At 43.3% G+C, this 19,343-nt stretch overlaps 1 protein-coding gene across 3 annotated transcripts in view; it reads right to left on the reverse strand.

The window, feature by feature from the left end:
• The window catches only part of Tmod3 (tropomodulin 3), a 51,703-nt gene extending 34,159 nt beyond the window's left edge, over nucleotides 1–17,544 (reverse strand). Inside the window, exon 1 of one of the 3 annotated variants that reach the window (XM_090358402.1) lies at nucleotides 17,352–17,544. The gene's annotated coding sequence lies outside the window, so the exon portion shown is untranslated. Of the gene's footprint in view, nucleotides 1–1,847; nucleotides 2,220–17,351 lie in introns of those variants that run through there. The other 2 variants (XM_090358404.1, XM_090358403.1) reach the window with 2 other exon arrangements.
• Between the last annotated feature and the right edge of the window lie 1,799 nt (nucleotides 17,545–19,343).

Here is a 19,343-nt window from a genome sequence, read left to right on the forward strand (position 1 = left end):
GGTTGAGTACTCGCCTAGCATGCACGAAGATCTCGGTTCAATTCCTCAGTACCACATACACAGAAAAAGTCAGAAGTGGGGGGCCGGGAGTTTGGCCTAGTGGTTAAAGTGCTTGCCTAGCATGCATGAAGACCTGGGTTCGATTCCTTGGTACCACATACACAGAAAAAAGCCGAAGTGGTGCTGAGGCTCAAGTGGTAGAGCTCTAGCCTTGAGAAAGTTCAAGGACATTGCTCAGGCCCTGAGCTCAAGCCCAGGACTGGCAAAAAAAAAAAAAAAAAGAAAAGAAAAGAAAAGAAAAAGTCAGAAGTGGTATTGTGGCTCAGATGGTAGAGCTCTAGCCTTGAGAAAGCAGAACAGTGCTGAGACCCTGGGTTCAAGCTCCAGAACTGGCAAAAAAAAAAAAAAAAGAGAGAGAGAGAGAGAGAGACAGAGAGAGAGAGAGAGAGAGAGAGAGAAGGAGGAAGGAAGGAAGGAAGGAAGGAAGGAAGGAAGGAAGGAAGGAAGGAAGGAAGGAAGGAAGGAAGGAAAAAAAAAAAAAAACAAAGGAAGAAATAAATCCTTTGGACCGGGAGTTTGGCCAAGAAGTAGAGTGTTTGCGCAATATGCACGAAGACCAGGTTCGATTGCTCAGTACCACATACATAGAAAAAGTCAGAAGTGGTGTTGCAGCTCAAGTGGAAGAGCTCTAGCCTTGAAAAAGCTCAAGGATAGTGCTCAGGCCCTGAGTTCAAACCCCAGGACTGGCCAAAGGTGGGGAGGTGGTGATCCTTTATGATTAACCAAAGACCCCAAGCATTCCCTTTTCAGAACTCAGTGCCTTGAGAACAACTCTGGAAAGCCAGAAAGAAACTGGATAGCTGAGAATACAGGGAGAGAATTCGGTGCTCACTATTGATTTTTAGGTTATACTTATTCAGTCATTTTTTTTAATTTAATGAACTATGCAACCAACTGCTTCATGTTGATACTGTATATGATAAAAGAATAGGAAATATTCTGTGTGTGTGTGTATGTGTGTGTGTGTTGGTCCTGAGACTCAAACTCAGGGCCTGGCACTGTCCCTGAGCTTTTCTGCTCAAAGCTGAAGCTCTACCACTAAAGCCACAACTCTACTTCTAATCTTTTCTTGGTTACATGAAGTGTCTCATGGACTTTCCTGCCAGGCTGCCAATGAACCATGATCTCAGTCTCCTAAGTAGCTAGGATGGCAGGTATGAGCTACCAGTACCCAGCCTGCCTATCTATGACTTTTGAACTGCTGTGCATGCCACACCTCACCAACAGCAAAAAATACTTTGGTGGAGAGATTCTAATTTAAGAAATTTCAGGGCAAAAGGGGGGGCAGGGAGGAGAAGAAAGGAGGATAGAAGAAAAGGAGAGCAAAGAAGGGAAACATGAAAGAATTCTACAACATTTATTTTGTAAACTAACAATCTATGGAATCAATAACAAAAAAGTCATTTGAGGGCTTGGAGTTTGGCCTCTTGCCTAGCATGCACAAAGACCCCGGTTCAATTTCAGTGTACCACATACATAGAAAAAGATGGAAGTGTGTTGGGAGCCAGAGTGTGGAACCAGGCTGTCCCTTGAATCTGCACATCAGAGTAAGATAACCTCACTAAGAAGTGAGCTGGTGCCATGCCTAGGAACTTCTGAAGCTGCATTGTCTGTATTGTGAACTTTCTGATCTCTTTGATTTATTGCTTTATTGCCTTATTGTTTTTTGGCCTTGTCCTGCTTAACTGATCTGAGACTTACCATATGAATGTAACCCCCAACAGTTCCCTGATTTCAAGAACATATATAAGCCTTGATTTGGAAATAAACGAGGCTGCAGTCTTTACCTGGGCTGCAGACCTCCCGAATCCCATCTGTTTGTCTCTCTTCTATTTTTTCCAGTCCCTGCCCCCTATTTCAGGAATCCTGGTTTGCTGCCGGCATGCCCCGGCAGAAGTGATGCTGTGGTGCTGTGGCTCTAGCCTTGAGAAAGCCCTAGGACAGTGCCCCAGGACTGGCAAAAAATTAAAAAATGCCATTTGAAGAGTTACATAATTATATATTCTCTCAAGTTCTATAGCTTGTTACCAAAGGCCCTAATTGAAATCCTGAAACTGGGATTGAAACCAATTTGGAGACTTCTTTCCCCCCTTTCCTAAAGCCCTTTTCCCTAAGGAAATATCAGGGGAAACAGCAGGCTTTCAAAGCTCCAAATCTCTGGACCTTGCCCCACCCAAGGACAGGTTCCAGAACCTGGAGAACTTTCCAGAACCTCATAAAGAAAGGAAGTAAAAACACTGCCTTACAAAGCCTATTTTCCCAGGCTCTAAACAGAGCCTTGCTGGACTCTATGTTCTTGCCTTACAGCTCTTAATGTAGCTTACTTTCAATCACCTGAAACACTGTTTTTAACATTTCATTTTTTTACTTATAAAACTGCTTTGTTAGGTTTATGAAAGCTCTCTTTTTCTGCTTGCACTAAGAGTCACCAGGCATCCATCTTATACTCAACCTGGTTGGCTTCCTCAGGGCCCCACAGCTCACTTCCTCAGTTTCCCTATGTCATCCCAAATTTCACCTCTAAATCCTGTCCAAACTGCACAATTTAACGACTTTCTCCTCAAGCCCCTACAATCCTCCAAGGGCCAAAGTCAGCAAGGTCCAGTGCACTGGTTAGCCCGGGACTTGCCACTGATTCTTGTCTGCTAGCCCAGCTGCTGTGCCTGCATGCTCCTGGCTATCTCACTGCTACATGGCTAAGGCATTTCACAGCCATCTGCAGATACACAGCCTGCCTACTCAGGGATACCAATGGCATTACTCTCTTCTATTTTAGAAGCCTGGGGATACATCAAGCTTTGTTATCACCAATTTATTTGCACATAAACAAGGAGAAGTAATTCTGATAGTTGAAGAGGCAGGAGACAATTATTTATATAGTGTATCCAGATGCCTCTGGGGCAGGTAAGGAATATGAGGTTCCAGAGTAATCCTCAGGCAGGACAAAAACATGCACCAAGCTAGGTATTGGTGGCTCATGCCTATAATCCTAGCTACTCAGGAAGTTCAAAGCTGGCCTGGGCAGCAAAGTCCATCAGACTCTTACATCTAATTATCCACTAAAAAAAGACTGAAGTAGAACTATGGCTCAAGGCACTAACCTTGAACAAAGAAGCCTAGGGCCAAGTGCCCAGGCTCTAAATTCAAGCACCAGGATTGGTGCACACGCACACACACACACACATGCACATGCACGCGCGCACACACACACGCGCGCACACACACACGCGCGCACACACACACACGTACACACACACACACGTACACACATTCTTTTATAACAGTAAGCAAAAGGAGCCAATTCTTCCAGAAAATGGCATTGTCCTACCCTCCCTAACCCTAGGCAAAGCTGTAGAGAATATCATGCTTTTTACAATAAAGGGCTGTAACAACAGGAGTGCTAGTACATGGCAGCCAAGAGCAACATCCATAGGAGCCATAAAGCTGACCTTGGGAAGAGAAAAGTATCAAAGCAAGGTAACCATCCTCTTATAGACCACACATAGCACTGTGGAATCTGTCAGGAAAGGAGATTTGGTATGATTAAAATGTACACTGAAAGTAATTTTACTTTCAAACGAATGAAGTATGTAAATTACTCCTTGGTAAGTTAAAAAAAGATAATTTGAGTGGAGTATTTGCATGTGGAGAAACACAGGCAATCTAGAGGGATGGGGTGCTCTCAGATTATTAGTGGAGGTTTCAAGACAAAAGTGTACAAATCCTCTGGATTGAAAGTAAAAATTTTCCTTATAGTAACACTATAAATAATAAAGACCACCAAAACCTTTGAAAAAACAGACTTTGCACAATACCTACACAGCAGGGAGGAGAAGAGAAAAAAAGAGTGACCAATGGGTACCAAGTCACAGTCACATAAGAACAAGAAGTTCTGGTTTAGGGCACAGTGAGCAAGTACAGTTATCAGTGTACATTTCAAAAAGCAAGGATTTTGAAAGTTAGCACCATAAAGAAATGATACATGTCTGAGAAGTTAAATACATTTATCCTGATTTGAACATTATGAAATGTACACCTGTAACAAAACATGACATGGTACCCAGTACACACCCCATTTATATGTACAATCTTTGTGTTTTTTTAAGTATCAGTTTATTTTTTTAAATACAAACATAAAAATTAAAAAAAAAAATCAAACCATGTAAGATACTAAAATAATGAGAACCACACAGCTAACAAGGCTGGTTTCTGGGAAATAAGTGGGAGGGAGTGGAGGTGGAAAGAACAACAAATTGGTATTTAAGACCTGTGACAGTGGAAGCAAGCAGAACTGCTGAAAGAAAGGAAGTCATAGGAAACCTTGCCATTGGCCAAGATGCTTGCTCACTGTCCCTAGGGTATAAGGTCCACTTTGGCATCAATTCTTCCAAAAGAGGCTAACGGATGTTTTTTCTTTTAATAGCAAGCAAGAGAAGTCAAGAGAGCCAACGTAAGTAAAAGGCCACTTAATCCAATGCAGGGAAGGAAAGGAAGTTGCTGAGAGTGGGGGATAAGGACCTAAATCAGGAGTTTTAAAATTAACATTAGGACAACAACTTGAAGTTAATATTTTTAAATGATAAATAAAACAGGCTAAATCTTCCTATCAGTTTAAGAGAAGACTTTTTTGGAGGGATCTGAGAGTCAAAGTTCAAAGCCCAGGCAGGAGAGCCCAGGATAAAGAGCTCAGAGACAGTGTCCAGGTCTTTAGTTTCCAGCCCTGTGACCAACAGGGGGAAAAAAAGAAAGAAAGAAAAGAAAAGATGTTGAGGGTTTGGTTTCTTATACCTCTAATCCTCAGGAGGCTGAGACAAGAGACTCAATGGAGCCTAGATTCTCAAGTTCAAGTTCAGCCTAAGCAACATAGCAGATCCTATCTGAAGGGAGAGGAGTAGCACTAGCAGAGCAGTAGCTCATGCCTGTAATCCTAGCTACTCAGAAGGCTGAGATCTGAGGATCATGGTTCAAAGCCAGCCTGTAAGAGACTCTTACCTCCAATTAATTGCTAGAAAATGGGGAAGTGGGGTTGTGGCTCCAGGGATAGGGCAATAGCCTTGAGCTGAAGAGGTCAGGGGCAACACCCCGGCCCAGAGATAGGAGGGTAGTCTTGAGCTGAAGAGCTCAGGGACAGCGCCCAGGCCTAGAGTTCAAGCCCATGACTCCTCCCACCACACACACACACACATACACGCACACGCACACAGGAGTGACACTGACCAAGAAGCATCATACTCATAACCTAACTTAAGCAATTAGAACTCTTTGTACAACTACTTTAAAAAATTCATTTTGGGAGGCCAGGAGTATGGCGTAGTAGTAGAGTACTTGCCTAGAATCCACAAGACTCAGGTTTGATTCCTTGGTACCACATACATAGAAAAAGCCAGAAGTGATGCTACGGCTGAAGTGGTAGAGCTCTAGCCTTGACAAAGTACAAGGACAGTGCTGAGGCCGAGTTTAAGCCCCATTTGCTCATTTGTCAAATGAAAATACTTATGAGTACACTTCTATTACACAGGGTTTATTTATTAACTCATTAAATTAATGAATAAATTAAATGTATGAGTAGTTAACATTTCCTAATACAAATAAAGTGATGGAAACAAATGTTAAGCTAAAACTGTCATTTTTATCTTCAGAGTGTCTGGTTTGGTGTTTTGGTACTGGGGATTACACTCAGCTCTGTGCTTGCCTAGCAAGTGCTGTACAACTGCAACTATGCTCCCAAACCCCTCAAAGTTCTTCTTTTGTTTTTCTTGCCAGTCTTGGGGCTTGAACTCAGGGCCTGGGTACTGTCCTTAGACACTTTTTTGCTCAAGGCTAATGCTCTGCCACTTGAGCAACAGCGCCACTTCTGTTTTTTTCTGTGTATATGGTATCAAGGAATCAAACCCAGGGTTTTGTGTATGCTAGGCAGGCACTCTACCACTAGGCCATGCTCCTAGCCCTTCAAAGTTCTTTTTTTTTTCCCCCCAGTCCTGGGTTTGAGCTCAGGGCCTGAGCACTGTCCTTGGGCTTTCTCAAGGCTAGAGCTCTACCACTTGAGCCTCAGCACCACTTCTGGCTTTTTTCTATGTGTGTGGTGCTGAGGAATTGAATCCTGGTCTTTGTGCATGCTAAACAAGCACTCTACCACTAGGCCAAACTCCTGGACCCTCAAAGTTCTTTTTTTTTTTTTTTTTTTTTTTGCCAGTCCTGGGCTTGAGCTCAGGGCCTGACTGTCCTTGGACTTTCTCAAGGCTAGAGCTCTACCACTTGAGCCTCAGCACCACTTCCAGCTTTTTTCTATGCATGTGGTACCGAGGAATCGAACCTGGGTCATCGTGCATGCTAGGCAAGCACTCAACCACTAGGCCAAACTCCCAGCCTCTTAAAGTTCATTTTTAAGGGATGCTTCATCAGTCCAGAAGAGAGGCTGAGGTTGGGTGAGAAAGAAAAGATTAAAGGAGATATAGAAGAGTAAATGATACATACAAAACATTAAAAGAGAGGAGTTACTCAAACTTGTAACAGTATTTATCTTGCCACGTCATAATCATTTGTGTAAATACCTATCTTTGCTTTAGAATATGAGTGCTTTAAAGTTAAGGACCAGGGCAGGGAGTTTGGCCTAGTGGTAGAGTGCTAGCCTAGCATGCACGAAGACCCGGGTTCGATTCCTCGGTACCACATACTTAGAAAAAGCCAGAAGTGGTACTGAGGCTCAAGTGGTAGAGTTCTAGCCTTGAGAAAAATCCAAGCACAGTCCTCAGGCCCTGAACTTAAGCCCAGGACTGCCAAAAACAAAACAAAACAAAAGTTAAGGACCAATTTTTACATTATTCGTCCACAAAACAGTGCCTAAGAAATGATAAATCCTAAATTAATGCAAAATAATCAGGTGAAGGATTTCAGAAGAGTGTTAGGAATACCTAGTTTATTGTTTTTGTTTTTTTGCCAATTCTGGGCTTGCGCTCAGGGCCTGAGCACTGTCCTTGGACTCTCTCAAGGCCAGCCCTCTAACACTTGAGCATCCAGCTTTTTGCTATGTATGCGGTACCGAGAAATGAAACCCGAGTCTTTGTGCATGCTAGGCAAGCACTCTACCACTAGGCCAAACTCCCGAGCCAGGAATACCTAGTTTTATTATATCCTAATTTTGGGAAAGGGAGAGTAAATTAATAGGTATTTCTCTTAAAATAGCTCATTTACAACTTGCTTTTCGCTATAAACTTAGAAATTTCCAAATGCTAAAACAAATGTTAGTAATTTATTTTAAGTATTGTTATGGATAGCCTGTTATGCCTTCAAGTTAACTATAAAAAGTCAAGTGGTAGGCTGGGACCATGGCCTAGTGATAAAGTGCTTGCCTACCATGCAGGAAGACCCGGGTTCGATTCCTCAGTACCACATACATAGAAAAAACCAGAAATGGCACTGTGGCCCAAGTGGCAGAGTGCTAGCTTTGAGAAAAAAAAAAGTGTCCAAGGACAGTGCCCAGGCTGAATTCAAGCCCCCAGGACTGGCAAAAAAAAATTCAAGTGACCAGGCAATTATAGCAATATACAGATATTAAATGTTTTAGTTGTTGATCTACTAGATGCAGTGCAGGGATGGATGGATGGATAGAAGAAAGGAAGGAAAGGAAGGAGAAAAGGAAGGAAGGAAGAAAAAGCAAAGTAAAACATATACAAGGTCTCTTTCTTCCACAGTCTCTTCCTTCTGACTCGGATACCAGAACAAGCATGTTTTGGATAATCAAACCCAAACTCCTCATCCTGAACTATCCTCAATCCAGTTCCTATGAAGTATATAGACCTAGGAAGCACTCAATAACATCTAAGCCATCATAGCTGTTTGGGTCAAAGACCATCCCCAGCCCAAGCAGTCTAAGTCCCACTCTAACACTTCCATCTCCAGGAATTGGAAAACTAGAAGATAAACTCTAACTCTCATCAAATCTTGATGCAGCCTGGTAACATTTAAACTGAAGGCAGAGGAAAACCATAACCAAGAGCAAGCGGAGAATAGCACTGTTCAAGAAAAAGAACCTTGGGCACATGATTAAAGAAGACTCCAAAACTTCAGTAATCAAGACAAATTATACTGTTACTTCAGACCACTTTTCAACATCAAAACTGATACTCTAGCATGGAGCAGAGGCATGGAAAGGAGCTGAAGAGAATCCACGCAGGCCAGAGCATGGAACACTTCCCAAGTGCCTGTCCTGGGTTCCACCGATGTAAGTCATTTCAGAAAACTCAGTGGCTCTGCAATAATAACCCACTACAACTCCCACTGTGGTAGGTTTGTGATCCTTCTGGTCCCAGAACCTTAACTAATGCACACTATTTAGGAAAATGGAACATGAACATAAAGCTATTTTTTAAAGTCAAGGCAATATATAATTAGTTCCCAAAAGAATGGGCCTGACAATTAGTGCTACAGAAATTCAGAGATCACTGTGGGTGGTCAGAAAAGATAGGCTTAGTTAGATGAGGAAAATACGCGCGCGCGCACACACACACACACACACACACACGAGAAAGAAATCAAAGCGGGGCTGGGAGGTTGGCCTAGTGGTAGAGTGCTTGCCTAGCATGCACGAAGACCCAGGTTCAATTCCTCGGTCCCACATACATAGAAAAAAGCCAGAAGTGGTGCTAAGGCTCAAGTGGTAGAGCTCTGGCCTTGAGAAAACCCAAGGACAGTGCTCAGGCCCTAAGTTCAAGCCCACGACTGGCCAAAAAAAAAGAGAGAAATCAAGGCGGACTGAAAGAGGATGAGGGTAAAAATGGAAGGAAGCCAGCAAAAAAAGAAAAGTAAAGGGAATGGGGTGATATTTACCCACCCTGTATTACAGCCAAAAATTAAAATAAATAAAAATCAGCATATCTCCAAGCTTTTGTGCATCCAGTCTAGAGATTATATCATCCCATTACACCTGAAATATCTTTTCTCCTTATGTTTAAACCTGTTGATATTCTTCAAGAGCTAGTTCTTTGATGAGCCTTCTATCCTAGACAAGGGACATGTAAGCAAGAACTAAGGTTTTAGCAGTGAGAAAAACAAAGGGAAGAAGGGAGAGATGAGCAGGAAAAGAGAATGAATGTGGTTTCTGAGGCAGGAGGGACAGCTAAGGGGCTGAATTCAGTGACAAGAATTGTTCTCTGAAGTGTCGACAGCAAACTACCCCCAGGAATCCATTTGGGATAACTGACTACATTCTGGAAATTAAGATCCTTTGACAAAAAGCTGCACCAGAGCACCCGGTCCAGTGGTGACTCATACCTGTAATCCTCGTTACTCAGGAGGCTTGAAATCTGAGGATTGCAGTTCAAAGCTACCCCAGGCACTAAAGTCCCTAAGACTCTTATCTCCAATTAACTACCATAAAACTGAACTAGCACTGTGGCTCAAAAGCCTTGAGCTGAGCTGCTCAGGAATAGCATCCAGGCCCAGACTTCAAGCCTCATAACTTACAAAAAACAAGACTAAGATGAAGACAAAGGGAGGAGGAGGAAGGAAGGAAGGAAGGAAGGAAGGAAGGAAGGAAGGAAGGAAGGAAGGAAGGAAGGAAGGAAGGAAGGAAGGAGAAAGAAGGAAGAAGGAAGAAGAAGGAAGAAGGAGGGAGAAGGAGGGGAAGGAGGAGGGGGAGGGAGAAGGAGGGGAAGGAGGAGGAGGAGGAGGAGGAAGAGGAGGAGGAAGAGGAGGAGAAGGAGGAGAAGGAGAAGGAGAAGAAGAAGGCAGAAGCAGCAGCTGCTGCTGCATCAGAGGCCTTACAGATGTAAAAGCATGTCCCTTTCTCATATCCCATCTTTCTGTGTTTGGTTCTGAGATTTTTCACCAATAAACTATAGATATTAGGAAAAACAACAAAACACAAGCAGCTGGTTATGAAATAATCACTTAGTGGTCCCTCCCAAAGTAGGCCTTCCTCCCTTATCCTACTAGATCCAGCATCCCAGTGCACACAGCAGGTCCACTGAGGAGGAAAGGAAGGGGTGTCTTTAAGAACCCTGGGTTAAGAGGCCATTACAACTGAAAACAAATCCTAGAAGTGTACTATGCTTGACCAGGGTGAGTCTGACATGACACATTTGCATGAGGCCCCAGTTCCCTTTGCTATAATCACATCAAGGGAATACCTCTTTATGATTCCTCACTCAAGTTGTTACACCACACCCAAGAAACTAAACTGTTTTACTGGTTATTACTTTCCAGGGGAAAATGCCTCAGTATATAATTATTAGTTATAAAATCCTGCTTAAAAGAATTGTTTGCAATAGGTTAAGAAGGTATATGACACCATCCTACCTTCAAATCTATGTATGTATCAATTAATATATAGCTACAAGGTCAAAAAACATGTGAAAGCTTTGGGATGTGGGTTTTGTTTTTGTTTTATTTTTAGCTATCAGGACAATATTAATCAAATCAACCCATTAATCTGGCCTACCTTGATTCCATTTTCTCACTTTTCAGGAACTGTGTGCCCTGGCATGTATTTGCAATGATGTTTTAAATATATCTGCATAAAAAAACTGAAAAGGGGCCAGGTGGGATTGCTGTAATCCTAGCTACTCAGGACGCTGAGATCTGAGGATCAAAGTTCAAAGCCAACCTGGGCACTAAAAAGAGATTTTTGGGGCCGGGAGTTTGGCCTAGTGGTTAAAGTGCTTGCCTAGCATGCATGAAGACTCGGGTTCGATTCCTTGGTACCACATACATAGGAAAAAGCCGGAAGTGGTGCTGAGGCTCAAGTGGTAGAGCTCTAGCCTTGAGAAAATCCAAGGACAGTGCTCAGGCTCTGAGCTTAAGCCCAGGACTGGCAAAAAAAAATAAAAAAAAATAAAAAAAATAAAAAGAGATTCTTATCACCAATTAACCAACAGAAAACCGGAAGTGGCACTGTAGCTCAAGGGGTAGGGCAATAGCTTTGAGCTAAAGAGCTTAGGGACAACACCCAGGCCCAGAGTTCAAGTCCCACAGCCAACAACAACAACAAAAAAGAAAGAAAGAAAGAAAGAAAGAAAGAAAGAAAGAAAGAAAGAAAGAAAGAAAGAAAGAAAACTGAAAAGGGCTAGCATGGTGTATCAGTTACCTTGGTTTTAAGTTTGTCTTTGTGTATTTGTGAACCTTCCTTAGTGAGTATTTGTAGGAATCTGAGTATATACCCCTGAGTCCTGAGTAGCTAACTCTGCATATGATGTAACACATAGCTGAAGAGGAAGCCTGACAGTATTTCAGAAATTTCCAACACAAAGTATTCACAATACAACAATGAAAGAAGCCAGACACAAAAGACTACATGATATATGTGAAATGTCCAGAACAGACAAATTCATAGAAATGGAACGTTACTAGTTGCCTAGGGTTGGAAGGAAGTTGTGACTGGAATTAGGTAAAGGGTTTCTTTACAGTCTGATGAAAATGCTCTAAAGATTGTGGTAATGATTGCACAACTGTACTTATACTAAAATCCACTAAAACACAGTCTACATGGATGAAATGTACAGCACACAAAGTCTAATGAAGCTGTTCAATATTAGAGAATAGAAACATAAGAATGAATAAGAAAATCAAAGTTGTCTGGCATTTCTACAGAAGAGTAACCTTGTGTTTGAAAACTAAAATAAAAGCAGAAACAAGCAAAGTTAAATTGTGAGATTCCCTTCCCCTTTCCAAATCTGCTAATCGTTTTTTTTTCTCCATCCAACCCTTTTCATCTTTATTAACAAGGATGGTTTCCATAAAAGAGAAAGCAATCTCTAGTTACTACTATTCAATCCTTGAACAAAAAATAATATGCCATGATGACAATCATATCAAAACCTGAAAGGGAATGAGGACAAATGAAAGTAATTAAGAGTAATGATGTTGGGGTGACATCCTTCTAAAGATACTTTGTTGTGTTTCCAATAAATAAGACCTAAAACAAAAAGTGGTGCTGTGGCTTGAGTTGGTAGAGTGTCACCCTTGAGTGGAAAAAGCTAAAGGACAACACCCAAACCTTGAATTCAAGCTTGTTAATGGCACAAAACAACAGCACAGAAAAAAATTTCTTTCGTATGTTTACATCTATTCCAACCAGGCCAATAAACAAGTCTTAAGCTTGCTCTCTAGTAGAGGCTTCAGTGGACAGAGGCTCTTTGGATTTACTCCCCCAAATCTGTCTTAATTATAAAACAAGGTGCATAAGACAAGGTGGAAAAACAGCTAAATTGAGGGGACTCCCTGAACTCAGCTGTAAGAAAGCTATTTCAAATGCAAATTTATAATTAGCATTCCTCCATCAGAAAATATTTGACAGTATACTCAGGATTAACAGTTAAATGGCAATCAGGAAGATATGCATAGTGTCCTTTTAGAATACAGGGCCTATTCTTAAGAAGTTGACAATACACTGAGAGCCAGCTGCTCACACCTGTAAATCCTAGCTACTCAGAAGGCTGAGATCTGAGGATGGTGGTTCAAAGGCAACCTGAGTAGCAAAGGCTATGAAACTCTTTATCTCCAATTAACTACCAAGAAGCTCTTGGTCCCCACATGATTTTATACACACACACACACACACACACACACACACACACGTGTGTGTGTGTGTGTGTGTGTGTGTGCCAGTCCTGGGCTTGAGCTCAGGGCCTGAGCCCAGTCCTTGAACTTTCTCAAGGCTAGAGCTCTACCACTTGAGCCTCAGCACCACTTTCAGCTTTTTTTTTTTTAATATGTATGTGGTACTGAGGAATCAAACCCAGGTCTTGGTGCATGCTAAGCAAGCACTCTACCACTAGGCCAAACTCCTATCCCCGCACATGATATATTTCTAATGAACTATCATTTTTACTGTGTTCACATCTTGCCTGAATTCTTTCTTCTCTTGACAGATGCAAGGGCCTAGCTTGTTTAGCTGCCCTAAACATTCTGGTAATACTCCAATATGATGGAATAAAAAGACTGGGCTGGGCTGGCAGTTTGACCTAGTGGTAGAGTGCTTGCCTAGCATGCTTGAAGCCCTGGGTTCAATTACTCAGTACCAGATACAAAGAAAAAGCTAGAAGTGGTACTGTGGCTCAAGTGGTAGAGCGCTAGCTTTGAGAAATCCCAAGGTCAGCTTCCAGGCCCTGAGTTCAAGCCCCAGGACTAAGCTAAAAAAAAAAAAAAAAAAAAAAAAGACTGGGTTGCTAGCATGCAGCTATAGTCTGAGGCTCTCCTCCTATAGTCTCAACATTAGTTGATCCTGGGACTCCAGCATAATAGGATTCAGTCCAGAGGGAAGGAAAGAGGGAGAGAGGAAGAACAGAACAGAAAGAAAGAAAGGGAAGGAAGAAAACAGGAAGGGCATGCTAAGATGGACAGAGAAGCATTCCACTTCCAAAACCTTAATGATTTTTGCTTCAAATGAAACTCTACAAGACCATACATGTGCTTTCAATTATTAACTTCCATTTCTTCATTACTGTAAAAAGACTCTAAAAAACAAAAACCCCTAATGGATGCCAGACACAGAAAAATATAAGAATGTCTGTTTATAAACGTCATTTTTTTCTAGGCAACAAAGTGGATTTGACTCTTCACAATTTTAATATGTGCCTTACTGACTAATGGACAGGAATTCAACAGGATTTTGTTTTCTATACCACTTTTCTATCAACATGATGTTATAGTTGTGATTTTATAAAGGATTTGACACAGAACTGAGACACTATACAAATCAAAAGCCAGCAACAAGACCATTAAGACCAGGACTGACAGTGGTCAGGCCACTATTACAGCCTACAGAATAATGTCATCCTCAATTATGCTCATATGCCAGCTCATATGCCAACAGTGGTGACTCACAACTGTAATCCCAGTGGCTCAAGAGGCTGAGACCTGATAATCATAGTTCAAAGCCAGCCTAGGCAGGAAAATCCATGAGGATTTTTATCTCCAATTAACCACCAAAAATCTGTGGTTCAAGTGGTAGAGTATCATTGCTGAGTATGTCAAGCGAAAATGCAAGGCCCTCAAATCAAGAACCAAAAAAAATTTTTAAGAAGAAAAAGAAAAAAAACCTTGTCTAGGGCCAATGGTTCACACTTACAATCCTAGGTATTCAAGAGGCTGAGGTCTGAGAATCACACCAGCCTGGGCACAAAAGTCCATGTAGCTCATGTGGTAGAGCTCTAGCCTTGAGAAAATCGCTCAGGTCCTGATCTCAAGCCACAGTACCACTTCTGGCTTTTTTCCATGTATGTGGTACCGAGGAATCGAACCCAGGTCTTCGTGCATGCTAGACAAGCCCTCTACCACTAGGCCAAACTTCTGGCCCCCCAACCTTCATATTAACATTACACATACCTTGAGGGTAAAGTGAGATAGCTTGCAGTCCCTTAATCTCAGCTTCTCAGGAAGTGACCATAGTTCAAAGCTTTCCCTGGGGGGGGGGGGGGGGAGGAGCCAGGTAGTGGCTCAAGAGTGTAATCCTAGCTACTCAGGAGGCTGAGATCTGAGGATAGTGGTTCAAAGCCAGCCTGGGCATTAAAGAACATGAGACTCTTATATCCAATTAATCACTAAAAAACAGGAAGTAGGGCTGTGGCTCAAGGGGTAGGATGGTAGCCTTGAGCTGAAGAGCTCAGAGACAGGGCCCATGCCCAGAGTTCAAGCCCCATGACCCACAAAAAAAAAAAAAAAAAAAAAGTAAAAATCAAAGATAGCTAGATAATCATAAGGTTATTTGGCCATCACACTGATTTTAAAGATGAACTAGAAATCCTGACAGTTATAAAAGCAAGAACACTGTAAGGAGGAAAGAAGGATAAACAAATGCATAATGGTACTCAGTAGACATGGTGTGGAAAATGAACTATGTAACTTGTAAACAGAGATAGGAGGGGGAAATGGGGAAAATGAAGGAAGGGGTGAGGTGACATTGTCCAAAAATAAATGTACTCATTTTACCTGGCTTATGAAATGAGTGGTAACCCCTGTGGTACCACCTTAATAATAAATACTTAAAGGCAGCTGTAAGAAGCCAGGTTGCTGGTGGTTCACATCAGTAATCCTAGCTACTCAGGAGGCTAAGATCTGAGGATCCTGGTTTGAAGCCAGCCCAGGCAGGAAAGTCCATGATTTTTATATTCAACTAACCACTAAAAAGCCAGAAGTGAAGCTGTCTCAAGTGTCAGAAGTCTTAAGCAAAAAGCCAAGCAAACCAGGCACCAGTAGCTCATGCCTATAGTCCTAGCTACTCAAGAGACTGAGATCTACAGATCCCAATTCAAAGCAACCCAGGGCAGGTAAAGCTGACTCTCCAATTAAGTACCTAAAGTGGAATCTTGGCTCCATGGTAAAGCACTAACTAGCCTTGAGCAAAAATGCTCAGGGGCAGCACCCAGGCCCAGAGTTTTAAGTCCTATTACCAAATAAATAGGGCCAAGAGTTTGGCCTAGTGGTAGAGTACTTGTCTAGCATGCATGAAGACCTGGGTTGGATTCCTAGGTATCACATACACAGAAAAACCCAGAAGGGGTGCTCTGTGGCTCAACTGGAAGAGCACTTGACTGGGAAAGCCTAAGGACGGTGCTCAGAACCTGATTTCAAACCCCAGGGCTGGCCAATAAATAAATAAATAAATAAGCAAGCCAAGGGAAACCAAGTTCTGAAATCAAATTCCAGTACTAGCTGTTTGTGTGTACTTACATGCGCACATGCACTCACATACACACCCACACACATGCACACTCACACCCAGAAGCTACAAGGGCTAGAATATAATGCGATTCAAATTTTAATTATTTTCATTTCATTAGAAGAAATGTATTAGAGAAGTAACTATAACTATTTTAATAACTATGGATTTTAATTAAGAAGTATAGGCTTCAGAGAATTTAGAAAGAGAAAATTAGCCTAGGTAAAGCTAAATTTCTAAACTTAAGATAGTTATGACAGACCAATTAATTCATTTACTCTGTCCCCCCCCCCACACACACCCCACACACAAAGCGAATCTGAAAGGCTCTCAGAAAAAGAAACATGAGTTGCAGAAAAAAAAAAAAAAAAAAAAGCGTTGGAGCCGGGAGTTTGGCCTAGTGGTAGAGTGCTTGCCTAGCATGCATGAAGACCTGGGTTCAATTCCTTGGTACCACATACTTGGAAAAAGCCAGAAGTGGTGCTGAGGCTCAAGTGGTAGAGCTCTAGCCTTGAGAAAGTCCAAGGACAGTGCTCAGGCCCTGAGCTCAAGCCCAGGACTGGCTAAAAAAAAAAAAAAAAAAACATGTTACAACCCAAAAGAAGACTTTACCCAACCCATTTAAATCACCACGGGCAGATTTTCTGATTTCCTGTTTAAGTATGACCTCCTGGGATAACTTTTACTGCCCGCACACATTACCAGATGACTTTTGGTTTTAAGAGACGCCAAGGGCAAGTTGGAAATTTGAGTCTTAACTAAACATTACAAAAAGGAAAAAAAAAGGGGGGGGGGAGAGGGGCAGGCGGGCGGTCTTCTCAGGGGGGCAGGCGAGAGAGACTGTGGCTGTTTCCCATTTCGATTTGTAATCAGAATTGCAGGCTTTGGCTTACCCAGCCTAGTCACGTCCTCAGAGACAAACCAGCTTACAAACAGCACAGCTGGACACAGCTGGGCGGGTCCCGGGCCGGGCTCGGGGATGTATTCTAAAAACTGAGCAGCTACATTAAAAAAGAAAAAAAAAGAAAAAAGAAAAAAAAATTTTTTTTAGAGAGGGGCGGGGAGGAAAAAGAAAAAAGCCTAGGCAGGACGAGCCAGGTTTCAATCACAAAAGGGTGTGCCCTCGAGTTTTTGTTTTCTTTTCCTTGCGTTTTCTTCAACTTTCCACAAGAAACTTTTAAAGGGATGGGGGTGGGGGAGGAGGGCGTGCTAATGAGAAAAAAAAAAAATCCTTTAGGAAGAGAGTCCCGGGTGGTGAAGCTAAAGGTGGAGACGCGGTGTGTGTGGGGGGGGGGGGGCGGGGGTGCCCCAAATCCTGGCCCCAGAGGAGCTTGGGAGGAGCCAGAGGCTGGTCTCGAACCTGGGGCGGCCGGGATGGCCCAGCGATTCCAACAATTCCGCAGGTTCGCGCGCTTCGACGGGCGGGCGACGCCCAGCGCACCGGGGTCGTGCCAAGGCCTCCCCGCCGCCGTCTCCCCTGGGTTAACAAGGGCTCCGGGAGGAACGAGACGGGAACCCCGGCGGCTGCAGGGCAGGGCAGGCAGCGGCCACCTCGACCCGTGCAGCTCCCGGCCGCGCCCGCCTCGCCGCCGCACCCGCAGCCTCACTTCCTGGAAAGCACCGGGACGGAGCTTACCTGACAGACGCGCCTGCCCGCCGGGGCCGCAGCCGACTTCCTTCACCGACCCGCGGGAACTGCCGGCCCCACGCGCCGCCACTCCGTTCCCAGCAGCCCTAGCCGGTCCGTGGAGCCTGCCTCTGAGGGAGTTCCCGGACCCACCCGCCAGCGGCGCCCCCGGCTCGGCTCGTCAGCGCCGTCCGTAAGGCTGGTTCCCCTCCCTTCCCCTCCGCCAACACGCGCCTGCGCGCTCCGGACGCGCGCGAGGCATCCTGGGAGTTGTAGTCCCAGAGAAAAGCGGGGTTGGGGGCGGGGGGGGGGGGGAGGGCTCCTTGAAGACCAGATCTTTTACCATAAAGGCAAGACGTTTGGAATCCGCGGGTGCCAAGCCTTACAATGTTTTTTTTTTATTATTTGTTTTTTTTCTCTCTTTTTCTGCTTGTTTTCTTTTAATTAGCACACATGATTAGGACAATGAAGTTTTGTTGTGATACTTCTTTATATGCATACATACAACGCTACCACTTAAGCCATCACATCCCCAGTCCCCAGAGGTGCATGCAATAGGGCTCTCTCACTCTTCAGTACAAGCCAAGCTGTCACTATCAAAGGTCAGACATCTGGGATGCATAACTAAATGCAAAGTGTTTCCCCTAATTAAAATTAATAAATTATATATGTATATATGTGTGTGTGTGTGTGTGTGTGTGCATTTAGGGGTTCTTCAGTGGTAGATATCTATTTTCACTTGAGCCTTTGTAATAAAAAAAAAAGCAGGGTTTGTATTATGTACTATTGGTTACTAATAGGAAGACAGTGTATCAATTCTTTAGACTCATGCCTATTATATATTTATTTACTTATTTAACAGAGGGTATGAGGGCAATCCCTGAGCTTTTTGCTCAAGGCTAGTGCTCTAACAGTTGTGCCACATTTCCACATCTGGAGTTTTGCTGATTAATAGAAGGTAAGACTCTCTATTGGCTTTGAATTATGAGCCTCAGTTGTCAGCCTCCTGAGTATACAGGCATGAACCTCTGGGCTCAGTTGATGATTCTCTTTCAACATCAGCTCTTTGTCTCTAGAGATGTAAACAAAGCAAAGAGAAGCTAAAGGTCATGAATCAGGCTTCTGTCACCCATAAGGCATGGAAACCTAATGGTTTCCATACACACTTGCAGGCAGGGATGGTGTTACAGGTCTTGTCTCTGCCTTCCTGAGCAGGAACAATCCATCCCATCCTTCCAATTCAGCCTTGATTTCTGATATGGGTGGGAATAAAAGGCAACAGCAGATGCTAAAAAGAGGAAACGGAGATAGCAGGGAAGACAAGGAGAAATGTTGGGCTTTGATACACCTTTCAAAAATACAGCCGAGGGAGAATGAGGGAGAGGGACGGAGGGGGCAAATCTATCAAGGTACATTGTATGCATATGTGGACTGTCAAAATAAAACCCCTTTGTACAACCAACTGATGCTAATTCTAAAAAAATGTGAAGTAAGACAAGCACTGAAGTTATTTTCAAGTGTTTCAGGTGGCCGAAGTCTGGTAAATGGAAGTTTGAGGCCAATAGGAGCAGAAAAGTTCACAAAACTTGATCTCAATGAAAAAAAAAACCTATGTCATAAATGCAGTTCAAGTAATAGAGTGCCGTGGGGTTGGAAGTATGTACTGAGTTTGAATGCTGATCTGGGGGGAAAAAAAGACAGAGACAGCAAGGGAGGGAAAGAGGGGGGGGGATGGGAGAGACTGGGAGGGGTAGGGAGTGGAAGATGGGGAGGGGATGGAGGGAGAGAGGGATGGAAGGAATGCAGCCAGAAAGAGGGCTGAAGTACCAGCTTGAGGTACATTCCAGCCTCACCCAGTCTAGGGAGTTGCCTAATTGATAAATCTCTCTTGGCATCTACTTCTTTCCCTCAGAGAAGGGAGCACCCTTGGTTAAACAAACACCCTGAAATTTCATATACTCCTTCATTCCAGTAGTGAAGGGCACAGATGATCTGAGTTTT

Source organism: Megascapheus bottae, chromosome 25 (assembly GCF_031878675.1).
Source record: "Megascapheus bottae isolate mThoBot1 chromosome 25, mThoBot2.hap1, whole genome shotgun sequence".
In the NCBI taxonomy this organism is placed as follows: Eukaryota; Metazoa; Chordata; class Mammalia; order Rodentia; family Geomyidae; genus Megascapheus; species Megascapheus bottae.